Source organism: Giraffa tippelskirchi, chromosome 8, assembly GCF_054371585.1.
Source record: "Giraffa tippelskirchi isolate mGirTip1 chromosome 8, T2T-mGirTip1v1.2.pri, whole genome shotgun sequence".
Classification (NCBI taxonomy): domain Eukaryota; kingdom Metazoa; phylum Chordata; class Mammalia; order Artiodactyla; family Giraffidae; genus Giraffa; species Giraffa tippelskirchi.
In genome coordinates, this window is record NC_137282.1 from 21,007,511 (window position 1) to 21,034,243 (window position 26,733).

The window sequence follows — 26,733 nt, forward strand, 5'->3', positions numbered from 1 at the left end:
TACTTTAGTGCTCAGCCTTCTTTATGATCCAACTCTCATATCCGTACATGACTACTGGAAAAACCATAGCTTTGACTAGAAGAACCACTGTTGGCAAAATGATGTCTCGGCTTTTTAATACCCTGTCTAGGTTGGTCATAGCTTTTCTTCCGAGGAGAAAACATCTTTTAATTTCATGGCTGCAGTCACCATCTGCAGTGATTTTGGAATCCAAGAAAAGAAAATCTGGCACTATTTCCATTGTTTCCCCATCCATTTGCCATGAAGTGATGAGACTGGGTGCCATGATCTTAGTTTTTTGAATGTTGAGTTTTAAGCCAGCTTTTTCACTCTGCTCTTTCACCTTCATCAAGAGGCTCTTTAGTTCTTTTTCGTTTTCTGCCATAAGGGTGGTGTCATCTGCATATCTGAGGTTATTGATATTTCTCCCTGCAATCTTGATTTCAGCTTTTGATTCATCCAGCCTGGAATTTTGCACTTACTCTGCATAGCAGTTAAATAAGTAGCTGACAATTTACATATACAGCCTTGATGTACTCCTTTTCCAATTCTGAACCAGTTCCATGTCCGGTTCTAACCGTTGCTCTTGACTTGCATACAGGTTTCTCAGGAGGAAGGTAAGGTGGTCTGGTATTCCCATCTCTTTAAGAATTTTAAACTACCTTAGATATATTTTCAGAAGTTCATTCTATCAAGCTCTAAACTATTTCTGGATGCTGTATGTGTAAATCTTCCTAAACTGTGTCCTTAGTACAGTGACATATGTGAAAGATTCAAGGGCTAGGATACTGGCAGTATGGATAACTAAGTATTAACACATATTTTACTCTGAAGAGCCCAATTTTTGAAATAAAACTCGTCTTGGAATCTATCCCCAGTCAACTTGGTCAACATCAGTGATTATAGCTGGACAGGCCTCTTACCAGGTGACTCACTCACATTCACAAATGCTCAGTCTATGGTACGTCACTGTGGGTATCCACTGACACTCACACGGAAAAAAGCCTGGTAATGAATCATGAAGTCCTGGAATAGAAGTGTATTTTCAAGCAATATTCATGGGATTTCCCAGGGTTGAAAGAATAGTTTCTCTTCTGTATCTATAAAATTTCTTTTAGGAGTAGAATCTACATTATTCATAAAATGAATCCCATCCATCTCTTTTCTCCACAGTGTTTAATTTTTCATTTTAACTTCAGAAACGTACCATCTTGGTTTAGAACATTTTGGGTGCAGGTGATGTAGTTTCTAACATACTTCCATAAATGCACACTAGCAGATGTGGCAACAAAGGAAACACCATTGTTTTTGAACATTTTCTGGGACCTACAAGGATTTGGGGGCATTTGTGCTTTCCTACTAAGAGCCCTTTAACCATTTTGTTTTGAGACCAACATGAACTCAGGCAACTCTGGTCAGTTTGCTGGTACTTCATGGATTACTGAAAAAACCAATTTAATGAACATCTTGTACCTTACAAGCCACAATCATTCCAGAGGTTAACCTTATGAAGCAATTAAGAAAAATCATCCCAGTATTGTGAAATGACCTAGAATCAGAGATCACTGGGCTTGACAAAGGCCCTTTTTATGTAGAAAGCTAAGTATACACTTGGACTTGAGTAAATAATAGTCTTTGGAGATGTGGAGATTGGCAGATAGCTCAGCTCCAATGCAGTTGATAAAACAGAAACAGAGGTAACCTTTGCCTTTGTAAGAGAAAAAAACAGGGAAAGGTCATTTTGGAATTCATTAGACAATATTTTCAGTGTCAAATGAAGGATAACTGCCTCTTTCAAAGAGGAGAATATATTGTATTTGTTTTAATTAACTCAAGAAGTGTAATTTTCAAGCTTTACTTATTGCTTGCTGGGTGTTGTATGCATCACTAAGACAGGATTTAGGAATCAGACTCGGGAGACATGAATTCCATGTTGTCCCTTTTTGTGCCAGTGGTAGGTTGTGATGTGATGTGTAGGAAAATAAAAATCTTGATCAAGAACAGAATGGGATATTATCTAACTGAGGAAAAGTTTTCATTTGGTGGCGGATAAAACTTGGTAATATCAGATTACAAATTTCCCCAAATGTGAATTATTGTGAAGTGTTGGTCGCTCAGTCTTGTCCGACTCTTTGTGACCCGGTGGACTGCAGCCCATCAGGCTCCTCCATCCATGGAATTCTCCAGGCAAGAGTACTGGAGTGGGTTGCCATTTCCTTCTCCAGAATTATTGTGAAAGTCTCAGTAATTATGTGTGCCACTGGGATGCTCAGGTTTTAGTCTCTGAACCTAACCATAATTCATGAGTCTTTTGATATCATTTTCTTATAAATTTAGGAAAACACGTTTTTAACAAATCAAGGAGAAATTTTACAATAAAACATATTAAAAGTAGAGGTAATGGAAGTTAGACAGTTTAGTATAAGAATAAAATTAGAACTAGATTTTGATAAATAGATTTATTAATATCTTTAACTGAAATTATGTCTTTTTATTTTCTGAACATTTTTCGATTATATAACTTAATGCTTAGTCACTTTAGTTGTGTCTGACCCTCTGCAACCCTTTGGACCAGGGCCTGCCAGGCTCCTCTGTCCATGGGATTCTCCAGGCAAGAATACTGGAATGGGTTGCCTTTTCCTTCTCCAATATAACTTAATAATATTTTACAATTTTATAGTTTAAGACTGAAAAGTTTTCCTGAATAATCTTGCAAAATTAATGGCCATGAATAAATGTTTCCAAATACTATCATCAGAACAAAAATAAAAGCCTACACATACATATGTCAATTTCCTTAAGATAACCGTAAAATAAACCAAAATAGAGAGTAAACATATTTGGAAGAGAGGTGGAAAAATCATCTTTTGCATGATTTAGGTCACATTTCATTCACTGGTGGTCTCTTCTTTCTGCTTTATTTCTTTGTTTGGCCGTGCTGGGCCTTAGCTGCAGCTTCTGAGATCTTTGGTCTCTGCTGTGATCAAGCATCAGCAAGCGCAAGTGGCTCAGTCGTGTCCGACTCTCTGCGACCCCATGGACTGTGCAGTCCATGGAATTCTCCAGGCCAAAATACTGGAGTGGGTAGCCTTTCCCTTCTCCAGGGGATCTTCCCAACCCAGGGATCGAACCCAGGTCTCCCGCATTGCAGGCAGATTCTTTACCATCTCAGCCACAAGGGAAGCCCAATAATACTGGAGTGGGTAGCCTATCCCTTCTCTAGCAGATCTTCCTGACCCAGGAATCAAACCGGGGTCTCATGCATTGCAGGCAGATTCTTTATCAACTGAGCTATCAGGGAAGCCCTTTACTGTGGTATGCAGTATCTATGCAGTATCTTTTAGTTGCAGAATGTGACTTCTTAGTTGTAGCATCTGGGATTTGGCTCTCTGACCAAGGATTAACCCTGAGCCCCCCTGAGTTGGGATCATGGAGTCTTAGCCACTGGACCACTAGGGAAGTCACAACTGGTAATTTTTTAAACAGACTTATTGCCTTTAAGCCTGACTTGTTTTTTCAGCAGCATCTAGCATCAAATTTTGTTTGAGAGACAGTGTTTAGAAATCTTACATAAAAAAACAATAAGACTACAGCAACATTTGAGGAGTTATCTAATGAGAAAAGGCTTGGCAGGCTACAGCTCATAGGGTCACAAAGAGTCGGACACAACTAAGGTGATTTAGCACACACACATGCATGCAGACAATATTTAATTAATTTTTCTACATAAATATATATGTTTATAAATATATTAAACATTAGTTGATTCAAAAAAATTGTAGCAGATCATAATTATATCTACATCTACCTATAATCTGACTCACCTTAGTAGTTAATATCTGTTCTAGAAATTAAACATCATGAAGTGAGAGTAAAAGAGTTACTCAACTCACGTTATCCTATGGATGGCTCGTGGAGATGCTGAAATATTTTCTACTTAATATCAAATTATCCAGATATCCTCATGCTAAGTTGGTGATGCAATTTCTGTATTTCACAAGGATTTTTACTTTTCAACCATTAACTGAAGCATTAGATACCAATAACTATCATATAATCACTGGTAAAAAATAGTTAATTGAAATTATTGCTCTGTTCTCCTTGAACTGTTTCAGGGGAGAACATTGATCACAAGTGATCTTAGAATGAAAACACTGGTACCCTGCGTAGAGCAACAGGAGTAACCTAGATTTGAGAATGGCTGCCTTGACTATATATCTGATCCAAACCATCCAAACCATCCAAACCATGCTGCTCTCACCTGGCTAAATCTAGAGTCTTAAGGTTAGGGTAAGCCCACAGTCATACATGCTCAGTGGTTCTGGGACTGCTGGGTTTCCTCCCTGGGACATCTAACGTCAAGATGGCCTATCATGGCTGTGTTTGCTTGGCTGCCTTCACAGCTGAGCTGGCTGCAGCTTCCAGAGGAGAATGGCTATAGTATGAATAATAACAATGATGTAACAAAGTGGCTTGGGCTTTCCTGGTGGCTCAGTGGTAAAGAATCTGCCTGTGATACAGGAGACGTGGGTTCAATCCCTGGGTTGGGAAGATGTTTTGGAGAAGGAAGTGGCAACCCACTCTAGTATTCTTGCCAGGAAATCCCATGGACAGAGGAGCGTGGTGGGCTACAGTCCATGGGGTCACAAAAAGGGTTGGAAACAACTTAGCAACTAAACAACAACAACAAAAGTGGCTTACAATTTTGTCTTTGTCCCTTTCAGCAAGAGTTCAGTCTTTCCTCACTTGCTCTTCACAACAACCCTATCAGGCAATTTAATTTTACTTTACACAAAAACTGAGAAACAGGTAAGTGATTAACTAGCCACATCACAATGAGTGTCTTTGGTATTTTCATTGAAATCAAAGGATGAAATACTTTATATATAATTATTATAAAAATAAAGAGAAATGGGATATAATTAGACACATAGTAACTGAAACAGATTCATTTAATCAAAAAAGATTGATAAATCAGTAAGTCATTTATAGCTATTCCTTTTTGTTTGTTATAATTATGAAAATAGAGAGAAATTCCCTACATATTTATTAACAGAATACACAGCTTAGGATATTTTAGTTTTTGCTTTTTTCAGATAGATATATTTACTGAGTCTAAATTGAGCAGTCAATTCATTTCTCTGGTTTAAGAAAGCATATTTCACTGGAAATTTCATGACTATTCTCAAATGAATTTATAGAAATGCCACTAGCCTGGCTATATTTTCTTTTTATTCAACTTCCTGTGTTTTGAAAGTCAATAGTACTCAATTATCATTGTAGAAATATTATTATTTCACAGTTTAATTACAAATACTCCATCTCTGTGTGCTAACATATGTTTTTGAATGTAAAAGATACTGATTTCTGCTAATTGTTTATGCAAATAAATACATTCTGAATTTGCAAAACATGGCTGCCTTCTTTTTAATTCATATCCATTCAGCTGACAATCAAAAATTGAGAACCCACTACAAAACTTTTCTAATATAATAGTATTATTTTATTAAATGGGCTAAGTTTTAAAATCTTCATGATTAAATGGGAAAATTAAAGTGTTTTCATTGCCACTATATTAGAATTCCTTGTAATGGCATTTTAAAAAGTATGTAGTGAAAAAGGCAGAATTATTTTTTGGACTACGTGCAGTTTGGCTTGTTCATGTAGTTACAAAAAAACAAATGTTTGTCCAACAAAATGCTGAGAGTCGTGTCTCCTGGGAAACTTATACAAGGTCATAGCGTCATGAGCATAAAAAAATCTTGTAAAAGCACACTAGCGTGTAATACGAGAAAGTAAAGAAGTGATTGGGGAAAAATGTGATTCTGTTAGTTGAAACATCTATTAAGGAACAAAAAAATAAGTTACCGTCTTCTTAAAATAATAGTTAATATGCAATAACGTGTTTACGGAGTGCATTATTTCCTTAAAAGATCATTTCCAACAAGTTGCTGAGAAGGAAAAGAGAAATGATCAAATTTTAGCATTTTTACAGAGAAGGGAGAGGTTAAGCTGGGAACAAAACTGCCTGATGTAATGAGAAGTGGGTATGAAAAGCGCTTCATAACAGTTGTAGAATAGGCAGTATTGGGACAGAGTGGTGGAGGTGGGAAAGATTATGCAGCACAGACAAGGGTGGCTGTGACTTCTATTAACGTTGGGATCCTATTGGTTTCATTCACCACTAAACACTCAGCACGTAGGAGACTCAACAAATAATTGTTGAATGACTGAACAAACAGCAAATAGATGAGTAAACAGCAAACAAGCTAGTTAGACAAAGGTGTGAGAATTGATTTGATACTAGAACCTGTGGACAGTTCATCACAAAATAGGCGAAATGACTCCTTTGTTTCCAAAAGCAAATATTACAAAAAAGTATAAACAAGCACAAAAATAATTGTCTTTGGTAAAGAAAAAGGCTTCCCAGGCACAGTGGTAAAGAATCCGCCTGTCAGTGCAAGAGATGCAAGAGACGCGGGTTCGATCCCTGGGTGGGGATGATCTCCTGGAGGAGGGAATGGCAATCCATTCCAGTATTCTTGTCTGGGAAATCCCATGGACAGAGAAGCCTAGTGGACTCCATGGGGTCACAAAGAGTTGGACATAGCTAAGTGAGGAGCAGAAGCACACACACAAACAGGAAAGGGAGATGGAATGTTGTACTAACAGAATCAGATGTGTTCAGATGTATACATTGTACACATGTTGCCCACAAAGAAATAGACTTGTCTGGCCTGTTAAAATGTGTGTATCAGATTATGTTACTCTTCTCCTAGGAGACCCTCCAAAGGCTCACAAGACATTCAGAGTTTAGGGCCAAAAGTCCTCAAGCACCATCATTTCTTGGACCTTTTCTCCTACAGGTTTCATCCATCTCACTCGGCTCCAGCCACACCTGCCTCCCCAGCTCCTATTTCAAGCACTTCCCGCTGGCTGTACCCAAGGGCACTGCAGTCCCCTGACCTCCACCCTGAAAAGCTGGCTCATTCCCTCATCTACTTAGGTCTTTACTCCAATATCACCTCTCAACAGGGCATGCACTGGCCATTTTGTCTAAAATTGCATCTCCTGGCTTTTTTCACTTATCACATATACATTCCTATATATTTTACTTATATACCTTTTATATTATGTCTTCCTCACAGTAATGTAAGCCTCATGAGGGTAGGGATTTTTGTCTGTTTTGTAGTTGTTGTGTCTATTTTGTATCCTAACTCATTAGAACATTGTCTGAAAGACGCATTTGTTGAATTAATGATAAACAAATGAATAAATTAACCAAATTAACAACAATTTTGAGGCTTTCCAATTGAGCATCATCTGTTTTCCTTCATTTCCAAAATTTTCAAAGATGCAAATTGAAATGACAATTATTAAGTGAAATGGCAACTATTATAAAGAGAAAAACAGCTTTGTGTCTAAAAAAGGAAAAACATCAATTCTTCTGCAGATTTCGTGCAACAGAGTTTTCTAAAAGTAAAGTCCTAGATTAAAGGTTCTTAATGTGGGGTTCACAGATCTCTAACAATTTCAGGAGTCTCTGAACCTGTGTATTTTCAGGCTAATTTGTATTATGCATAGTACTTATTTTTCTGATAAAATAGGTCACAGCCTTTGTCACATACTCAGACAGTATTTACAAAAGTATGGTCTCCTTACCATCAATATCGATATAACCAAGGTTGGGGGGGTGCTTATAAAAATTGTACATTCCTGGGCCCCCTCTAGACACAGTGAAGCCAGAATCTCTGGGGGATGGGAATGGGGTAAAATGCATTGCAGCAATTTTTCCAATTGACTTTTAATCAAAATTTCATTTCAAGATTCACTGCTGCCAGTAGGTTGTGACCTCTCAAATATGATAACCATTTCACCTTGCTGTTTTCAAGGTTATATAGTATCACTTACATCTGACCATCTCAGCAGGACAGTGAGGCCTATAAAGGTAGGTAGTTTCTCTCTTCCCTGACAAAGAAACTGATGCTGGGGAGAAGTGACTTAACCTAGTTCTCAAAGTTAAGTCCAGGGTTCTTTTACTCTATGTGTATACTTTCTGATGAGCTTCTTCCATAAAGAATTCACAGGGATCTTTGTAATATAGTAGCCATAACATTTCCTGTAACACTCAAGACATTGACTGAATTTTTCAATGCTATCAAGTAAATATGCAGAGCAATGTAAACAGCTCAGGCAAAATGAAATTTTAGAAGCATTGCATGACATCTTTCTATATAGTTTATAACCTTTTTGGCTTTTCGATCTATAGGTGGTTCCTTTAGGTTGCAATTTTCTATTGTTCACATTGTCCTCTCTCTTCTCAATTATTTTTACTTTCAAGTCCAGCATCATCCAGTGTAGTACTTGTAGTTTCACATGTAAAAGTTGTCTTCCTATGTAGTCTTTGAAAGCAGGAATTATGTGCTTCCTTTTCTTTTATGTGGGACTTGACAGCTAGTAGGTCCCCCAAATAAGATGGCCTTTGTGACCCTCAGGTTTGAAAGCTGCAATCAGCTCAAAATACAGATTCTAATATGGTTGTTTTGTTTTTTTTTCCCCTGGTTGTGCTGGGTCTTCATTGTGGTGCATGGGCTTCTTGTTGCGGTGGCTTCTCTTGTTGCGAAGCACAGGCTCTAGGGCTCACAGGCTTCAGGAACTTGGGCTCAGCAGTTGTGGCAGACAGGCCTAGCTGCTTCACAGCTTGTGGAATCATCCCAGACCAGAGATTGAACCTGTGTCCCCTGCATTGGCAGGCAGATTCTTAACCACTGCACCACCAGGGAAGTCCAGATTCTACTAATGTTGATTGAGTTCGTACTACGGCACTCTTCTGAGTGTCTGCACAGACTCTTCTGGCTGTGTATCAAGCTTCAGAAAATCAACTCACAACAATACAATTAAATCTGCTATGCTGTCAGTGGGCTTGAATGGTAGCATGTTTTTTATTTTGTAGTTGTCATAATTGAAAACATTGTCCCACTTTAAGAATACAACTTTAATTGTGACTTAGATTATCTGTAATTATTTCAAAAATCGGATTTAAAGTCTTTGGTTCTTAATACACTTTCTATTCTTATGCATGACTCTGTACTCAGAATTTTAAAATGAGGCTCTCTACAGAAAAAGGAAGTTACAAGTAGAATGTACAGTGTGGAGAATACAGCCAATAACTATGTCATATCTTTGTATAATGACATATCATAACTAGACTTATTGTGGTGATTCGTTTGAAATGTATAGAAACATCAAATCACTATGTTGTGTAACAGGAACTAATGTGTTGTAGGTCAGTTATACTTCAAAAACAAGCAGACAAACAAATAAACCTATGGAAAAAGAAATCAGATTTGCAGTTACCAGAAGTGGGAGGTTGGAAGAAGGGGAATTAGATGAATGTGGTCAAACATACAAACTACCAGTTATAAGATAAATAAGTACTTATATATCTTATAAGGGATGTAAGGTTAAACCTGATACATATAGCTAACACTACTGTATGTTATATATGAAAGTCATTAAAAGCTTAAATCCTAAGAGCTCTCATCATAAGGAAAAAAACTTTTCCTATTTAATTTTGTAACTATATGAAATGATGGGGAATCACTAAGCTTGTGAAAATCATTTCATGTATGTATATCAAACCACTATGCTGGATAGCTTAAGCTTATACAGTGTTGTATATCAATTATATCTCAATAAAACTGGGAGAAAAAATAAAACTGCATCTCTCTTTCTCAGAGTATTGCCAACTCCTTTCCTGAATCCAGCACTATGCCCTACTCATGTTAACTATTTGACAAATGTTTACTAAGTAAAAGAGTTAAGACAAAATACTTTAAAAAGTATAAGACAAAATAGACATCATTTCTATGTCTATTTTGTTGAATTATTTAAAATATTCTTCTATCAAACAAAAATTACTGTATATTATAAAATACACGCCTGTCCTAATAAATTATTATAATAATGACTAAGACATTTTTTAGACTTCTTAGACATCTTAGAAGTTTCTTAAACATGAAATCGAGAGATAAGACTAGAAGAAAGATGTGTCTTACAGAATATATAAAATGAAGTTGAAAATTATTTTACAAATATATCATTACTGAGGGAAAAAGAGAAAACTTACATAATAGTTATTCATTTTTAAGAGAGCAAGGCAAGATTAGTTAATTTAATTAAATAACTTGATGTTATAGGAAATTCTAAGGATATTAAGAAGAATAAAATATGAGCAGTTGTCTAGAGAAAGCCAATGTACAAACAAATAATTCTAAGTGAGAATATGAAAGCGAAAACAAGGTTCACACAAATTCTCCTTGGAAAGCTGGTGGTTTAGTTTAATCATGTGATTTAGTCACACTCACACTCTTACCCATGCAAGTAGTAATTAAACCTTTACTGGTTACCTCTATTATGGGACTACAGAGTACGAGAATACTTGAAAAGAGGGATTATTTGTTATTTCTCCAAATTATCATCACTTATCATCTTCTCAAAAATAGTGTATTAAAATATAGAATATGTTCAAGAAGAACCAATACAGACCACAATGTTGGACAGTAAAGTAATAAGTACAAGAACTTTGAGACGGTGCAAATCTCAAGGTATCAGCAGACACCAGAAAAATTCTCTAAATGTTGGGGAAGGGTTTGTGCAGTCACATTTCTTTCAAAAAGAAAACAGAATAATTCTAGGAACTACAGAACACAAAGTTTAAGTCATATATGAATATGCATTCATGCTAAGTTGCTTCAGTCGTGTCCGACCCTTTGTGACACTATGGATTGTAGCCCACAAGTCTCCTCTGTCCATGGGATTCTCCAGGCAACAATACTGGAGTGGGTTGCCATTCCCTCCTCCAGGGGATCTTCCTGACCCAACGATTGAACCTGTGCCTCTTACATCTCTTCCTTTGGTAGGGAGATTCTTTACTACCAGCGCCACCTGGGAAGCTCCCATATGAATATACTACAATCATGTACTATCAGAGTTTAAAAAATTAATGCTATTCAAAATTTGAGTGTTATAAGTTTATAATTATTAGATGCACAATTTCAATGGAGCCATTTTGGCAAGATTCATGATTTTAGAGTTGGAGAAAACCTTAACCAACATCTAGTTTCACTCCTTTGCATTTCTGATAATGGGCATGAGGTCCAGAAAGATAAAGTCACTTTCCCAGGGTCAACTTGGGTAAGAAGTAAAACACAGAACTTCTAACTCTCAGTCCACTCCTACTTCTACTAATTGAAGTTTTTATTTTCTTGGAGCCTTGATAAGATATAGTCAATAAAATGTTCCAACATGGAGTGAACCCGATAAATAATTCCCTTGTTATTTGAAATGCTAAGTTGACATTTGAGAAAACTCCAAAATAATACTTTGTTCTCTGTTAGCACACAGCTCACACTGTACAGCATATGAAAACAGTGATCTGATATTAAGTCACTATTACAATTTTGAAATCACAGATGTTGCTGACACATCATAAGTCACAAGTTGAAAGTACTTCAAATGACCTTTTGAAATATGGGTTCAATCTATAATTGCAATTATTTTCCCTCTCAAAGCCATTTCTACCACTCTTCTACCACTGTCATTTATAGTGAACACTAAAAAACAAGCCTAGAGTGTTTTTCAGTTAGGAAAAAAGTTTGCTTATCTCTTTTGGTTAAAAATCCTCCCCAAATTTACGTATTGCTAACTTTGTAACCAATTTTGTAAGCCAGGATAAAGATAAAGTCTCATGACATAATAATATAGACCATCCTTTTGTTGAATAAAATCCCACTGATTCACTAACAACCTAATAAGTTAATGCCTTCAATACAGTTCCATTATTACAGATTAATATATTTCTTGTGCCCAGCTAGTGAATAAGAATTCTTTCCTAATAATTTGCAATTTTTAAACAACCAATCAAACTATAGTTTGATTTTCCAAACTCAGCATATCTTCTAAAAGTTCTCGAAGAAAATGTCCTAAAAGTTCTAAGACAAAAGAACTCTTGAAAGTTCTTTTTTTTTTTCCCGTGCTTTATCTCTGGAGGATTTCTAGGTTCTGTGAAGCTCTATGTTTTTCAGATTTCTTTCTTTCACTCCTCCTCATCCATTCTGTTTCTTTTTTTTTTTTTTTTAAACTCTCTTCCTGGGACAGGAAGTTGAGGGTGTTGATCTTATCTGGATCTTTTCCAATCTCAGAAAGTGGTCTTAAAGGATTCTGATCTTAGACTTCTTCCTGATTTTGTATTTCAGATAATTGTGTCAATAAATGAGTTCTAAATGTTTTCTTTCCTCCTCCTTCCCCATAGCTGTAAAATCATCAAGTGACTCCTTTGAGGCTAATTACTAGGCTTTTAGAGAAACAAGTATTAGCTCTTCCCTCATTGAAACTGCAGTGTTTTCCTGACGGGGGGTGGGAGCTGGGGGTGCACAGTGACAAGCCCTCTGGTCAGCAGGCCCTGGGCTCCCTGGCATCAGTGTGTTCTATTCTAATACTGCTGAACCTATTTCTGCGACACAGACACATTTCTGAAAGTTTGCTGTTATGATTTCCCTTTCCCATCTGGTCTAAAGAGTGGCCTCTTTGATTCTGAGAAAAGGGAAATGTTATGTAAAAACTACTTCCTGTGAATAAGCATAATAAAAGTAGAAAGATACAAATGTCACATAACATACTCTATAAAAATATTTTTGCGCACAACACTTTTTATAAGTTTACGAGTAAGAGGACTGCCTGGGGAACACCCACTTCAGCTCACCCAACATGTGCCTGGAATGCCATCCTGACTCCAGTTTGCCTGTTCCCCAAACCACCCCCCTCCTTCCATGAAACTGAAATGACTTCCTTCTTCTGAAACTTCTCCAGATGATTCTGCTCACTGCTGAAGGATTAGCATCTAGGGCAGTGCTTGGAAACTCTTGAGCACTTAATCAAGATTGCTGAGCACACGAACAAATGAGCCCCAGCAGTCAGTGAGGAGACCTGACTCTGAGATACGTATTATCTGTATCCCTTGCAAGTTTTTAAAACAGTCTTATACATTTACATGTGAATAGGCTTATCTAATTGACTAAGAAGAGGTGGCAAGAATACACAGAAGAACTGTACAAAAAAGATCTTCATGACGCAGATAATCACGATGGTGTGATCACTCACCTAGAGCCAGACATCCTGGAATGTGAAGTCAAGTGGGCCTTAGAAAGCATCACTACGAACAAAGCTAGTGGAGGTGATGGAATTCTAGTTGAGCTATTTCAAATCCTCAAAGGTGATGCTGTGAAAGTGCTGCACTCAATATGCCAGCAAATTTGGAAAACTCAGCAGTGGCCACAGGACTGGAAAAGGTCAGTTTTCATCCCAATCCCAAAGAAAGGCAATGCCAAAGAATGCTCAAACTACCACACAATTGCACTCATCTCACATGCTAGTAAAGTAATGCTCAAAATTCTCCAAGCCAGGCTTCAGCAATACGTGAACCGTGAACTTCCAGATGTTCACGCTGGTTTTAGAAAAGGCAGAGGAACCAGAGGTCAAATTGCCAATATCCACTGGATCATCGAAAAAGCAAGAGAGTTCCAGAAAAACAGCTATTTCTGCTTTATTGACTAAGCCAAAGCCTTTGACTGTGTGGATCACAATAAACTGTGGAAAATTCTGAAAGAGATGGGAATACCAGACCATCTGACCTGTCTCTTGAGAAACCTGTATGCAGGTCAGGAAGCAACAGTTAGAACTGGACATGGAACAACAGACTGGTTCCAAATAGGAAAAGGAGTACGTCAAGGCTGTATATTGTCACCCTGCTTATGTAACTTATATGCAGAGTACATCATGAGAAATGCTGGGCTGGAAGAAACACAGGCTGGAATCAAGATTGCTGGGAGAAATATCAATAACCTCAGATATGCAGATGACACCACCCTTATGGCAGAAAGTGAAGAAGAGCTAAAGAGCCTCTTCATGAAGGTGAAGGAGGAGAGTGAAAAAGTTGGCTTAAAGCTCAACGTTCAGAAAACTAAGATCATGGCATCTCGTCCCATCACTTCATGGGAAATAGATGGGGAAACAGTGGAAACAGTGTCAGACTTTACTTTTTTGGGCTCCAGAATCACTGCTGATGGTGACTGCAGCCATGAAATTAAAAGACGCTTACTCCTTGGAAGGAAGGTTATGGCCAACCTAGATAGCATGTTTAAAAGCAGAGACATTACTTTGCCAACAAAAGTCCGTCTAGTCAAGGCTATGGTTTTTCCAGTGGTCATGTATGGATGTGAGAGTTGGACGGTGAAGAAAGCTGAGCGCCGCAGAATTGATGCTTTTGAACTGTGGTGTTGGAGAAGACTCTTGAGAGTCCCTTGGACTGCAAGGAGATCCAATCAATCCACCCTAAAAGAGATCAATCCTGGGTGTTCATTGGAAGGTCTGATGTTGAAGCTGAAGCTCCAATACTTTGGCCACCTCATGCGAAGGGTTGACTCATTGGAAAAGACCCTAATGCTGGGTAGGATTGGGGGCGGGAGGAGAAGGGGATGACAGAGGATGAGATGGTTGGATGGCATCACCGACTCGATGAACATGGGTTTGGGTAGACTCCGGGAGTTGGTGATGGACAGAGAGGCCTGGCGTGCTGCAATTCATGGGGTCGCAGAGAGTCGGACACGACTGAGCGACTGAACTGAACTGAACTGAATTGACTTAGCATTTAAAGAGCTGTTTCTTTTCTTCTTAGCAAATGTTTCTCTCTCCCAGCTTCTTGTGAAGTGCCTTTCCTGCTGCTGCTACTGCTGCTAAGTCGCTTCAGTCGTGTCCGACTCTGTGCGACCCCATAGACGGCAGCCCACCAGGCTCCGCCGTCCCTGGGATTCTCCAGGCAAGAACACTGGAGCGGGTTGCCATTTCCTTCTCCAGTGCATGAAAGGGAAAAGTGAAAGTGAAGTCGCTCAGTCGTGTCCGACTCTTAGCGACCCCATGGACTGTAGCCTACCAGGCTTCTCCGTCCATGGGATTTTCCAGGCAAGAGTACTGGAGTGGGGTGCCATTACCTTCTCCGGAAGTGCCTTTCCAGTTCATGATAAAAGCCCAGCAAATGTTGGTTGTCTAATTAAAAAATTTCCATAATGATCTTCCCCATGCTTATTGTAAATGTTCTATGCATCTATTCATTTAGTCATCATGACAGTTATATAGACCTTGTTATGGGCTGGAGTTGGAAAGGCAAATAAAAAATGGTCTTTACCTCTAGCATCTAATTTCCTAGGGTAGGGACAAAGTTAATAGACATTAACAGTTCAAGGTCACGAGTATCAGTCTAATAGTAAGAGAGTATGCCTGTGGGAGCATGTACAGGGTTCTGAGATGGGACACAAGGAAGCAAGGGCACAGTTGGGAAGGTGGATCAAATTTAGGGGCACAAGGAGACACTTACCTCCTGTGTTTTCTGCTGCCACACTCCTGCTATTTGAAGGGTAAAAATGATCACCAATAGTGAGGAGTACATGTCTAACATTAAAGGCCAAGCAATGTTACAGGCCAGGCATACCTAGGAATCCCAATGACACAGCAAACACTACTGCTGTGACAGCTAACACTGAAGACAGATTTCTTTCTTGTACGGAACTATGTTCATGCTTCACAGTGTGAGGGAAAAACAGGTTCCCACAGATATAAAAATATTGGTCTAGTGGTTAGGAATCCACCTACCAATGCAAGGGACACAGGTTTGATCTCTGGTCTGGAAGATTCCACATGTAGTGGGGCAACTAAGCCCTTATGCCACAACTACTGAAGAAGCCCACTCACCTAGAGCCTGTGCTCTACAACAAGAGAAGCCACCGCAAGGAGAAATCAGCACACCACAACTAGAGAGAAGCACCCACTCACCGCAACTAGAGAAAAGCCTGCACAGCAATGAAGACCTAATGAAGCCAAAAGTAAATAAATTCTAAATGTGTAGAAACCACCATGCCAGTGAATTAGCTTCCTTTACAGACGTATCTTGGGATGATTTCAAACTACACATGGTATTTTAAAAGGGGCATTTTCCCAAGCCCTTGCTTAACCTCCTTGCAAAGTGCTACATTCAGTCCCCCTTTTTCTGCAGGTTTAGGAACAGGTTCATTGACTTACTCCAGATCACAGAGATAGTTAGCGGTAGAGCTGGGCTGAGCCTCACGTCTTCTCTCTGACACAAGTACTCTTCTGTCGACACACGGTATCTTTCTGACTTGTGGACAAGTCAACATTCAAGGCGTGCAAGAATGCTGCCTAAGATATACTGTTAATACATGATGTTTCTGCATGTCTGGCAGCAACAACTATAGTGGGGCATTTATCTCTGCTAATATTTAGGGCTTTCTACATTAGCAATATTGGAGAGAAAGCTCAGTTCTAGCATCTTCTTTTATCACCCTGCTGTATACTTGCACTGCAAGGAGGAAAGTCACATAACAGGGATGGATGGGGTATGATGAGCCTCTTAGTGGCCTTCCACCCCAGCCCCTTCCTAGGAAGGCACAGATCTATGGCTTCAAAGTCATGGGCTACACAGTTCTTATCATCCAGCAAACATTTTCAACTTAGTCCGTACAAATTCTATCCAAATATATTCAAGATAATTTTTATTCAAAATCTTCTAATCCTTCAGCTGTCATTTCATTCTGTAGACTACAGTAACATAAACCATATGTGCCAAGAATAACAGAAATCCTGAGTCTGCCTGGGAACTTTTCTTCTATAATTCGGTTGGTAACCCATCCTGAATAAGAGGAATGAAGTACCTTTGCCATCCTTGTTCTTACTGCACACGTGTCTGTTTTTACATCTCAGTATAACACCCCTTTGAAAGTGGAAGAAATGAACAGGGACGTAATCAAAGAACTTTACAAGGTGTTGAAGTTGATGCTCTACCCAGAGCCTTTAGAACGAGCACTGAACATGTTTTATTAGTTGCTGCAACTGCTTCTGGAGCTCTCATGGCCCTATGGTTTAATTGTTGATCATTATGATACACAGGTGTCATTCATGTAAATAAATCAAAACTTACTAGCTTTTTTCTTTGTCATTACAGACAACATACATCTGGCAGTTTTGAGTTGAAATATCTCAACTATGCAAGATAGCCTCTTCTACATTCTTAGAAAAGCAAGCAGAGGAGTTTGGGAGATGCTTTTTATCTGGTTGCCAGCATTCAGGGAACTTCACAAAAGACTATTATCTAGCACGATAACTTGGTGTGACTGGATACATATTAGGTTTGCAATTCTGTGGGAAAATGATCACTGGAATTTGAGCCTTGACTAGGACCACAAGTTTCAGATTCTATTAGTTGCAAAGGAGAATAACTGCTTAGGGGTGAATCTGACCTCTTGGAGATAAGATGGTGGAATCATGGAAAGGAAATGTTTAAAAATAATACTTGATACCACATAGATTAGTTTCTTCATATCTATTCAAGGAATAAGAGATTAATTTGATACATTTTCAGAATACCTGGATATTCACTATCTTGTTTTTTCTATTGGTTACTTACAGATATTTGTTTACGAAAAAACCTTAACTGTGTTTACTTTTGGAATAGGTTGATTGAAGCTAGTGAATCTGGTAAAGATTTCATGTAGATTAGATAATTTTTTTTTAATCTTGATTTTGTGCCTAATTGTCTCCAAACTGAGACTGGTCATTTCCGGCTGTGGGGAAGAAACATTGTTCTAATAGCTGTTTAGGGCTATTATTTTTGGCTTATTAGTCTCTGAGGAGGAAACAGAAACCTGACATTTTGCTGGATTCCCAGGACCTATGTCTTTAAAGACTGGGATTATCACCCTTCCCTAGAGAGATGTCTGTTAGGGAAAGAGGGCCATCTGGGACTAGAGTGGCAGTTCTATTTGTGGGGACATGAAAGAGCTCAAGGAGAAAATGACAGCTAGAATACTTCCTTCTCTGCAGTCCAAGGGATGAAATAAATCAAAGAGATAAACTACAATAAAGGAGAAAAAAGACAAAATTTAAATACAGTGAAAAGTGTCCCCCTCAGCCCATCCCCACCCTGAGTTAAGAAAGGCTCAAGTTTAAGGCTGAATATGAGTAAAAACTGAAGCTTCATTGATGTGGGCAGAGGTCCTGGGGCAATTTATAGTGTGGTGTTGGAGGACACAGAGAATAAAGCTTCCTAAAGCCCTGAGCACCTCAGGAAGAGAGATCATTATCCTGTTAGTCTGGACATCCAGATGTGTTGTAACCAAGCACACGGGGTCCAAACTCATCTGGACTCACCCAAGCAAAAAGCAAAACAGACAAACCAAAGGCAACAGCAGACACTCTTTCTTCTTCAACAATGTTAGAATTAAAGTCATAGTCTTTGCCTTTGGGCAGTTTATCACCGAACTAGGTAAAATAGATTTCAAACACAAGAATTTTAAAATGCGGCAATGAAAATCTTTTAAAATCTTTACAGGAAAGCATATTCACATTTGTTACCACATTTAAGCATTTCTCTTTATTTTAATACATCAATTGATATGTGAAATGTATTCCATATATGCAAATTTGAAAGCGTGATTACAGTGTTTCCCTCTGAATCCACCATCTCACTGCAGCATTAGAATATGACCAATGATTTAAATCCACTTATATGTTCCTTTTCTTTCTTATCCTCACCTCCCTTTACTTTACGTTTTTTGCCTTTGTGTTTCGTTCCCTTGCTTTCTTAAAATGTAATTTTTAAATTGCATATATGTATGCCTAAATAAGATATTATTAGCTTTATCTTGAGCTCTATAAATGTATTGAACTTTTATGTAGTTTCCTGAAACTTGCCATCTTCACTCTCTACATTATTTTACAAACACCCAGTGTTAGGTTGAGGTGTTTAACTTACTTTGAAAAAAGTGAAAGTGTTAGTCAATACTGTCTGACTCTTTGTGACCCCATGGACTATAGCCCACCTGGCTCCTCTGTCCATGGGATTCTCTAGGCAAGAATACCAGAGTGGGCTGCCATTCCCTTCTCCAGGGGATCTTTCTGACCCAGGGACCGAACACAGGTCTCCTGCATTGCAGGCAGATTCTTTATCATCTGAGACATCAGAAAAGCCCTTAATTTACTTTACATCTGTATAATATGCCACTATGTTGACAAACTAGAATATATTTTTCTTATCAACGAATATTTGAATTTTTCTAGTTTTTTGCTATTATGAACAATAATGTAACACACATTCTTATATAAATTTCTTGGAGGACAAATTCAAGATTGTTTCTAAGGATGTATCTAGGAGTAACACTGGCTATTTCTAGAGTATGTGAATATTTAACATTAAGATATGGGATTCCCACGTGGCGCTAGTGGTAAAGAACCCACCCGCCTGCCAATGAAAGAGACATAAGAGATGCAGCTTTGATCCCTGGGTCGGGAAGATCCCCTAGAGGAGAGCACAGCAATCCACTCCCGCATTCTTGCCTGGAGAATCCCCTGGACAGAGCAGCCTGGCAGGCTACAGTCCACAGGATTGCAAAGAGTCAGATCCAACTGAAGTGACTTAGCACGCAACATGAAGAAATAATGCCAGACTGCTCTCTAAGTTTGTTGTATCAATTATTTTGATACTCAGAATGTATAGGTGCTTTCATTGAGCCTAATCAACTCTTGACACTTCATATGTTAGACTTTGTAATTAATGATAATCTTAAGGGAGTAAAGTGGTAAATCATTGTGATTTTAATTATCATTTATCTGATTTGAAAGCACTTTAAAATGCTTCCTATATATTGTGTTTTGGTAAATAGGGTTTCTGAATTTTAACATATTAAATATAGCCATCTTTTCTTATGTACTCAGTGTTCACTCTGTATTATTTATTAATTCCTTACTATAGAAACTCAAGGGCATAAATTTATCTGTTTATGCTTTTTAAATATTTCAAGTTTTCTTTTCATATTTAAATCACTGTGCTGTGCTTAGTTCTTCAGTCGTGTCCGACTCTGTGACCCCATGGACTGAGGCCTGCCAGGCTCCTCTGTCCACAGGGATTCTCCAGGCAAGAATACTAGAGTCGGTTGCCATGCCCTCCTCCAGGGAATCTTCCCAACCCAGGGATCGAACCCAGGTCTCCCGCATTGCAGGAGAATTCTTTACCATCTGAGCCACCAGTGAAGCCCTTTAAATCCTTAATCCTTCTTAATTATGTATGTGTGTGAGAGAGAGAGAGAGACAGAAAGAGGTGATGGATTTAATTTTACCCTTTTCTATATAATTAGTTTTCCAGGTATCATCCCCCTTTCTTTCATCCCCCTCTATCTAGGGCTTCCAAGATGGCTCAGTGGTGAAGAATCCACCTGCCATTGCATGAGATGTGGGTTCGATCCCTGGGTTGGGAAAATCCCCTGGAGTGGGGAATCACAACCCACCCAGTATTCTTGCCTGGAAAATTCCATGAAAGAGGAGCCTGGCTGCAAAGAGTTGGACACGACTGAGCACACACGCACACACTCTATACTAAAGTCTCTATCTACATGGGGTCCTTCTCTTCTGTTCCATTAGTTAATTTGTCTGTCCTTCATAAATATTACATTATGCTAATTCAATACTTAATATTTTGACATTTGGTGGGTCAGCCTGCTCACCTTAGGCTCCTTCTTCCATAATCTCTTCACTGTACTCTGTCTGTTGCTTTTCATATACATTTTAGAATCAGTGTGTCAAGGTTCTTGAAAAACTCTGTTGAAATTTTGATTTCTAATTGCATAGAAATGATGGACCAATTTTGGAAACACTGATATCTTTACAATATTGAGGTTTTTTTTTTTTTGTGAGTATGATGTATCCCTCTACTTATTTATATCTTTAAAATTTTTCACTCAAGTTTTATAATTTCCTGTATAAACTATAACATAAAAAGGTACAACACTTAAAAGATTTACTTCTCTGTAACATACTTCTTGTTGCTTTCATAAATGGAAAATTTTAAAACATACATTTTCTAAATTTTTATGGGTGTACTAAGCTCTTTTATTATTTTCAGTAATTTGCCTGATTATTTTTGTGGGGATTTCTGACAGGCAATGAGATCATCTGCAAAGTATCTGATTCTAGACTTATCATTGCTGCTCTTCCCCCATGGTAAGCCTCTCCAGAGAGACCATGAAAGTGTGTCCCTATTAGAAATACCATTTGCTGTAGGCTTTAAAAAAACAAAATAGATATCACTTTGTTGGTTTAAGATAGTTCTAGTGTGTTCCTATGTTTTTAATTGAAAAAGCAAACAAGCTATAAATGGGTTTAGATTTTGCTAAATACTTTCTCTGCATCTCTTACAATGATCATACATTTTTTTTCTCCTTTACCCAATAAAGAAATGTTTAAAATAACACAGATTTTCTAGTGTTAAACAACCCTTTAATTATGGGATGAACCGAACTTGGTTCAGATGTTTATCTTGCTTTATACTTCTGAATTCTGTTTGCTAATATTCTGTTCCGGTTTTGCATCTGTGTTCATGAGTGAGATTCATCCTTTCCTATTCTTTTGAAGAGTTTACAAGGGGTGAAATGATTTGTTTTTTCAGAGCTGAGTAGAATTTGCTTGTAAAACCATCTGGGTCTGGTGTTTCCTTTGTAGGAGAATTTTAAAGACATTTTATTTTTATAAAATTATATTTTTTCTTGGTTTAGTTGTTATATTTTTCTAGTCATTAGTCTCTCTTATCTAACTTTTCAAGTTTATTGACCTAAAGTTTTGCTTTGTATTCTCTAATTCATCTTTATTAGTCATTTATATTCAACATTCTATTTGTGCATTCTCTTTTTCTTTTTTGATTTGATAGAAGTTGTTATATTTATTTTTAGGTTTTCCAAATAATCAACTTTTTTGTTATCACTGATTCTTTCGATTTTATGCTTGCTTTTTCCCTTGATTTTTGTTTTTATCTTATTTCCTTTACTTTAATTGGGTTTATATTATTCTACTTTTTTACTGCTTAATACACTTGCCTCATTATTTTTCAGCTTTTCTTCTTCTATAATACATGTGCTTAAGGCTTTATATTTCTCTACAAGCACCTCTTTTATTGCATTCCACAGGTTTAGATGTACATTATTGATATTATTACCACTGAATTATTATTTTTAAAATTTAAATTATGAGTACTTCTTGAATGATAAAGATGAATACGTTTTAATTTCCAAATGCATGAGAATTTCAATTATTAAATTCCAACCTAATTGTCTAATTTAACACTCATGGGTCCTGAGTATGTGGTCTCTGATAGGATTTTTTTTTTAACTTCATTGAGACATACTTCATGGTCTACAATGTCAGTTTTCAAAATGCTCCATGTGTGACTGAGAATATTATGTATATTTTAATTATTATGTTCAGAGTTTTGTATGTGCATGAGATCAAGCTTGATTACTGTGCTGCTTAAGTCAGCTGGTCCTTTATTAATTTTTTACTTGCACTCTTAATAATCAAGAGATCTGACAGTCTCACACCAAAACTAGATTTTTCAAAATTTATACCTAGTTATTGTTAACTCTTTCTTTATATATTTTAGTCTATTTTATTTGCTGTATGCTGTTTAAATTAACAGTATTTTTACGGTGAATTGAAACTTTTATCAGCATTAGTGACACAATTTTGTGTGGTGATTTTAATAATTTCTTTGTCTGAAATATCTTTTGCATTTACCTTTTCTTTTTTTCTTTTTCTTTTCCACATCCTTATACTTCACAGCATTAGGCTGGGATTTTTTTCCATATAATAAACTTTTAATTGACTATTGCAATTCACTGACATTTATTGTGATTAGTGATACAGTTAGATTTCTGTCATACCATATCAATACTTTTCTATTTTATTTATTCAATTTTTAATATATTTTCCTTTAATTTGGGTACTGATTGGCTTCTTTATTTGTTTGCATACAGTCCTGTTTTCTGGAATTTATTTACCCAATTCCATTCCTTTAGCAATTATTCTTATAAATTTACCATTTATTTTTAGCATGGCAAACTTATAAAATCTAAAGTTAAAAAAAAAAAAAACTTAACCTTTACTTTCTTGAAAGGTAGAAGAAACACTTAGCTTTCTAGCTTTGATCATTCCTCCCTCTTCTGAGGTATCCTTATAGTAGCTGCCTTCTGTGTTTTATAATCTGTGATTGCATCTCCTTCTTGATCTTAATAGGTGAGATCTCTGTGGGCATAAATGGGATCGGGGCCACTTTTTATTTTCTTTTTTGCCACAGAGGTTTTCCTTCTGCCCGTAGCTAGGAGATGCTACCAAACTTGAGGGACTTAGCTCAGCATGGCCTCTCCTTCCCAGACTGAAGCTGGCCCGAGATTCACTTTCCCAGTTGTTATGCTGCTCTTAGCATGTGTCCTCAGGCAACCCTGCCCTTCCTGTCTGTCCACTACTCACGCTCCTATCAAGGTTCCAGGTCTTCCTTTTGTTCCTAGCACATGAAGAGATGCTCACTGGTGACCTTCCTTACCCCTTGTGAGACCAATGGCAGCTGAGAGTCTTTTCCAAGGTTTTGTTGTGTTTTTTCCTTCTTTGTTGTTATGCTCAGCTGTGTCTAACTCTTTGCAACACGATGGACTGTAGCCCGCCAGACTCCCCTGTGCATGCAATTTTCCAGGCAAGAATACTGGAGTGGGTAGCTGTTCCCTGCTCCAGGGGATCTTCAAAAGATCGAACTCGAGTCTCTGGTGTCTCCTGCATTGGCAGGTGGATTCTTTACCAATGTACCACCTTCCAAGGTTTAACGTAACCTGAAAGTCGCTCAAGTAGTGTCCGACTCTTTGTGACCCCATGGACGGTAGCCTGTCAGGCTCCTCTGTCCATCGAATTCTGGAGGCAAGAATACTGGAGTGAGTAGGGGTTCTCTTCTCCAGGAGATCTTCCCAACCTGGGGATTGAACCCAGACCTCCCACATTGTAGGCAGATTCTTTACCATCTGAGCCACTAGGAAAGCATTTAGATGAAGTGAAAAAGGAAGTTCCTTTGTGCCACACTGTTTAAAGGGAAGTCTCTTTCAATCATTTTAATAATTCAACAAAGTAAAAATTATTATCACATATTTATCTTGAAGAAATTTTGACACAGAGAGGCTAACCTGCACAAGACACAGCAGCAATTTACAATATTAGACTCCCATATTCTTTTTTATTGTAAAACTATTAAAAGATGAAAAATAATTTCAACACATTAATACTAAAAGAAGGTAGAATAAGAATGTGATCTGAGTTTTTGTTCTTGTAAAAGCAACTGTTGTTTTTAGAGAATATGTGGAATTCAGTTAATAAGTATACTACTGGTGGTGGTTCAGTTGCTAAGTCATGTCTGACTCTTTTGCAACCCCATGGACTAGAGACCGCCGGGCTCCTCCGTCCACGGAATCCTCCAGGCAAGAACACTGGAGTATGTTGCCATTTCCTTCTCCAGGGAATCTTTCTGACCCAGGGATCGAACCTGTGTCTCCTGCGTCGCAGGTGGATTTTTTTTTTCCTCTGAGCTACCAAGGAAGCCCAATCCATCTCTTCACATTTTCCTAGTACCACAAATCCCTACCACTATCAGTCCCCATGAATCAGATCATTACCATCAACTTACTCTAAACAGTATAAAAATAACACAAATTCTTGTGCAGGAATTCATTTCTTTGTCTCCTTTGTGACAGATTTTTTGATAATTTTCCATACTTGCATCTCACTGTTACTCCAACCACATAGATACAACTAACAGATTAAATAACTTCCTCATTGTCACAATCTCATATATGGTGAGGTTCCAGAAGCAAATTGAATTCTCTTTCCAGAATGCATTCTCTTACACTTTCCAGCTTTTATGAATTTTGCGTAGCATCACTGCTTTCGAGGATTGAGAATGCATGGGACAGCGATTACAGTCTGAATAGCAGCATTGCCATTTAGATTTCCATAGGCCCATGTTCCAAAGCACAGGTCAAAGAATAAAAGCCCCTTTCTTTTTTATAGCTTTGGAAGTTCTGGAATTCATCTATAGTTTAAATAAAGCCTTAGAAAAGTGAGATTAATATTGTTTTTCTAAAAAAATCCTTCGTATTCCATTAGACCTAGGCTAGTCCATAGCCCACGGGGCTAGAATCCAGACCGTGGCCAGAATAATGGGCTTTGGAGCCTGAATTCACTGAGGTCAGTTAACTGCTCTGTGATCCAGAAGTATGTTCCTTATTTGTCAAGGCCTCATTTTCTCATCTACCATTTTGTACCTAATGTGTAAGTTGTTGTGACAATTAATAAATTAGAAAGAGAAAAACAAATGTATATTAATGCTTATATGAGGAATCTAGAAAAATGGTACAGATGAACCTATTTGCAGGGCAGAAATAGAGACTCAGACACCAAGAATAGACATGTGGACATGGGGCGGGGGTGGGGAGTGGCGGTGGGAAAGGGAAGTGGGATGAATTGGGAGGATGGGATTGACATATATGTACTACCATGTGTAAGACAGAGGGATAGTGGGAACCAGCACATGAAGCTCTGCTCGATGCTATATGATGGCCTAGATGGGTGGGATGGGAGGATGTGAGAAAGGTTCCAGACAGAGGGGATATAGGTATACATATAGCTGATTCACTTCGTGGTACAGCATAAACACAACATTGTAAAGCAACTATATCCCGATAAATTAAAAATAAGTAAATAAATAAATGAGATCATACACATAAAGAGTCTGGATCTGATGCCGATGCATAGTTAATGCTCAAATAAAAGGAATTACAGGTATTTGCAAAGTTAAAGTATATACAAGTAGTGCAATTTTCCAAGTCCTGAGAGTTTTATTAAAATTTGTATTTGAAGGTTAAGATCAACATGAAATAACTTCAATAAGAAATGATTGATAGATCTCCTGAAATATGTAATCTACCTTATTTGACATGATTTTGACCTTCTAAACAACTTTAGTTGCTAAAGTTTGCATGTCTAGAGAAGTGTGATATCGCTTTGCTAAAATTTATACAGACTAACTCCATTTCAACTATCTAAACAATCTAAAGCTCTTGAGCTTTCCTGCAGGGAAAGCATAAATTGTGAAGAAATATATACATACATACATACATACACACACTCACACATATATATATATAAAAGCAATTCTAGTTTCCATCCACCAGAATAGTGGCATAATAGCTCAACATTGTAAGAGAACATCCACAAAGGGCAGCTTATTTTGTATAAAAAGTGGCGATTGGATTTCTGTTGATTTTTCTGTCGCTTATATAAAGCCCTGCCTAACAATAAATCTGCTTTATTGACTATGTCAAAGCCTTTGACTGTGTGGATCACAATAAACTGTGGAAAATGCTGAGAGAGATGGGAATACCAGACCACCTGACCTGCCTCTTGAGAAACCCGTATGCAGGTCAGGAAGCAACAGTTAGAACTGGACATGGAACAACAGACTGGCTCCAAAAAGGAAAAGGAGTACGTCAAGGCTGTATACTGTCACCCTGATTATTTAACTCATATGCAGAGTACATCATGAGAAACACTGGGCTGGAAGAAGCACAAGTTGGAATCCAGATTGCTGGGAGAAAATATCAGTAACCTCAGATATGTAGATGACACCACCCTTCTGGCAGAAAGTGAAGAGGAACTTAAAAGCCTCGATGAAAGTGAGAGAGGAGAGTGAAAAAGTTGGCTTAAAGTTCAACATTCAGAAAACTAAGATCATGGCATCTGGTCCCA

The 26,733-nt window shown here is 37.8% G+C and overlaps 1 protein-coding gene across 6 annotated transcripts in view; it reads right to left on the minus strand.

The window, feature by feature from the left end:
- DLC1 (DLC1 Rho GTPase activating protein) overlaps positions 1-26,733 on the minus strand; it is a 512,426-nt gene that overhangs the window by 367,942 nt on the left and 117,751 nt on the right. The gene's annotated exons all lie outside the window — the stretch shown is intronic.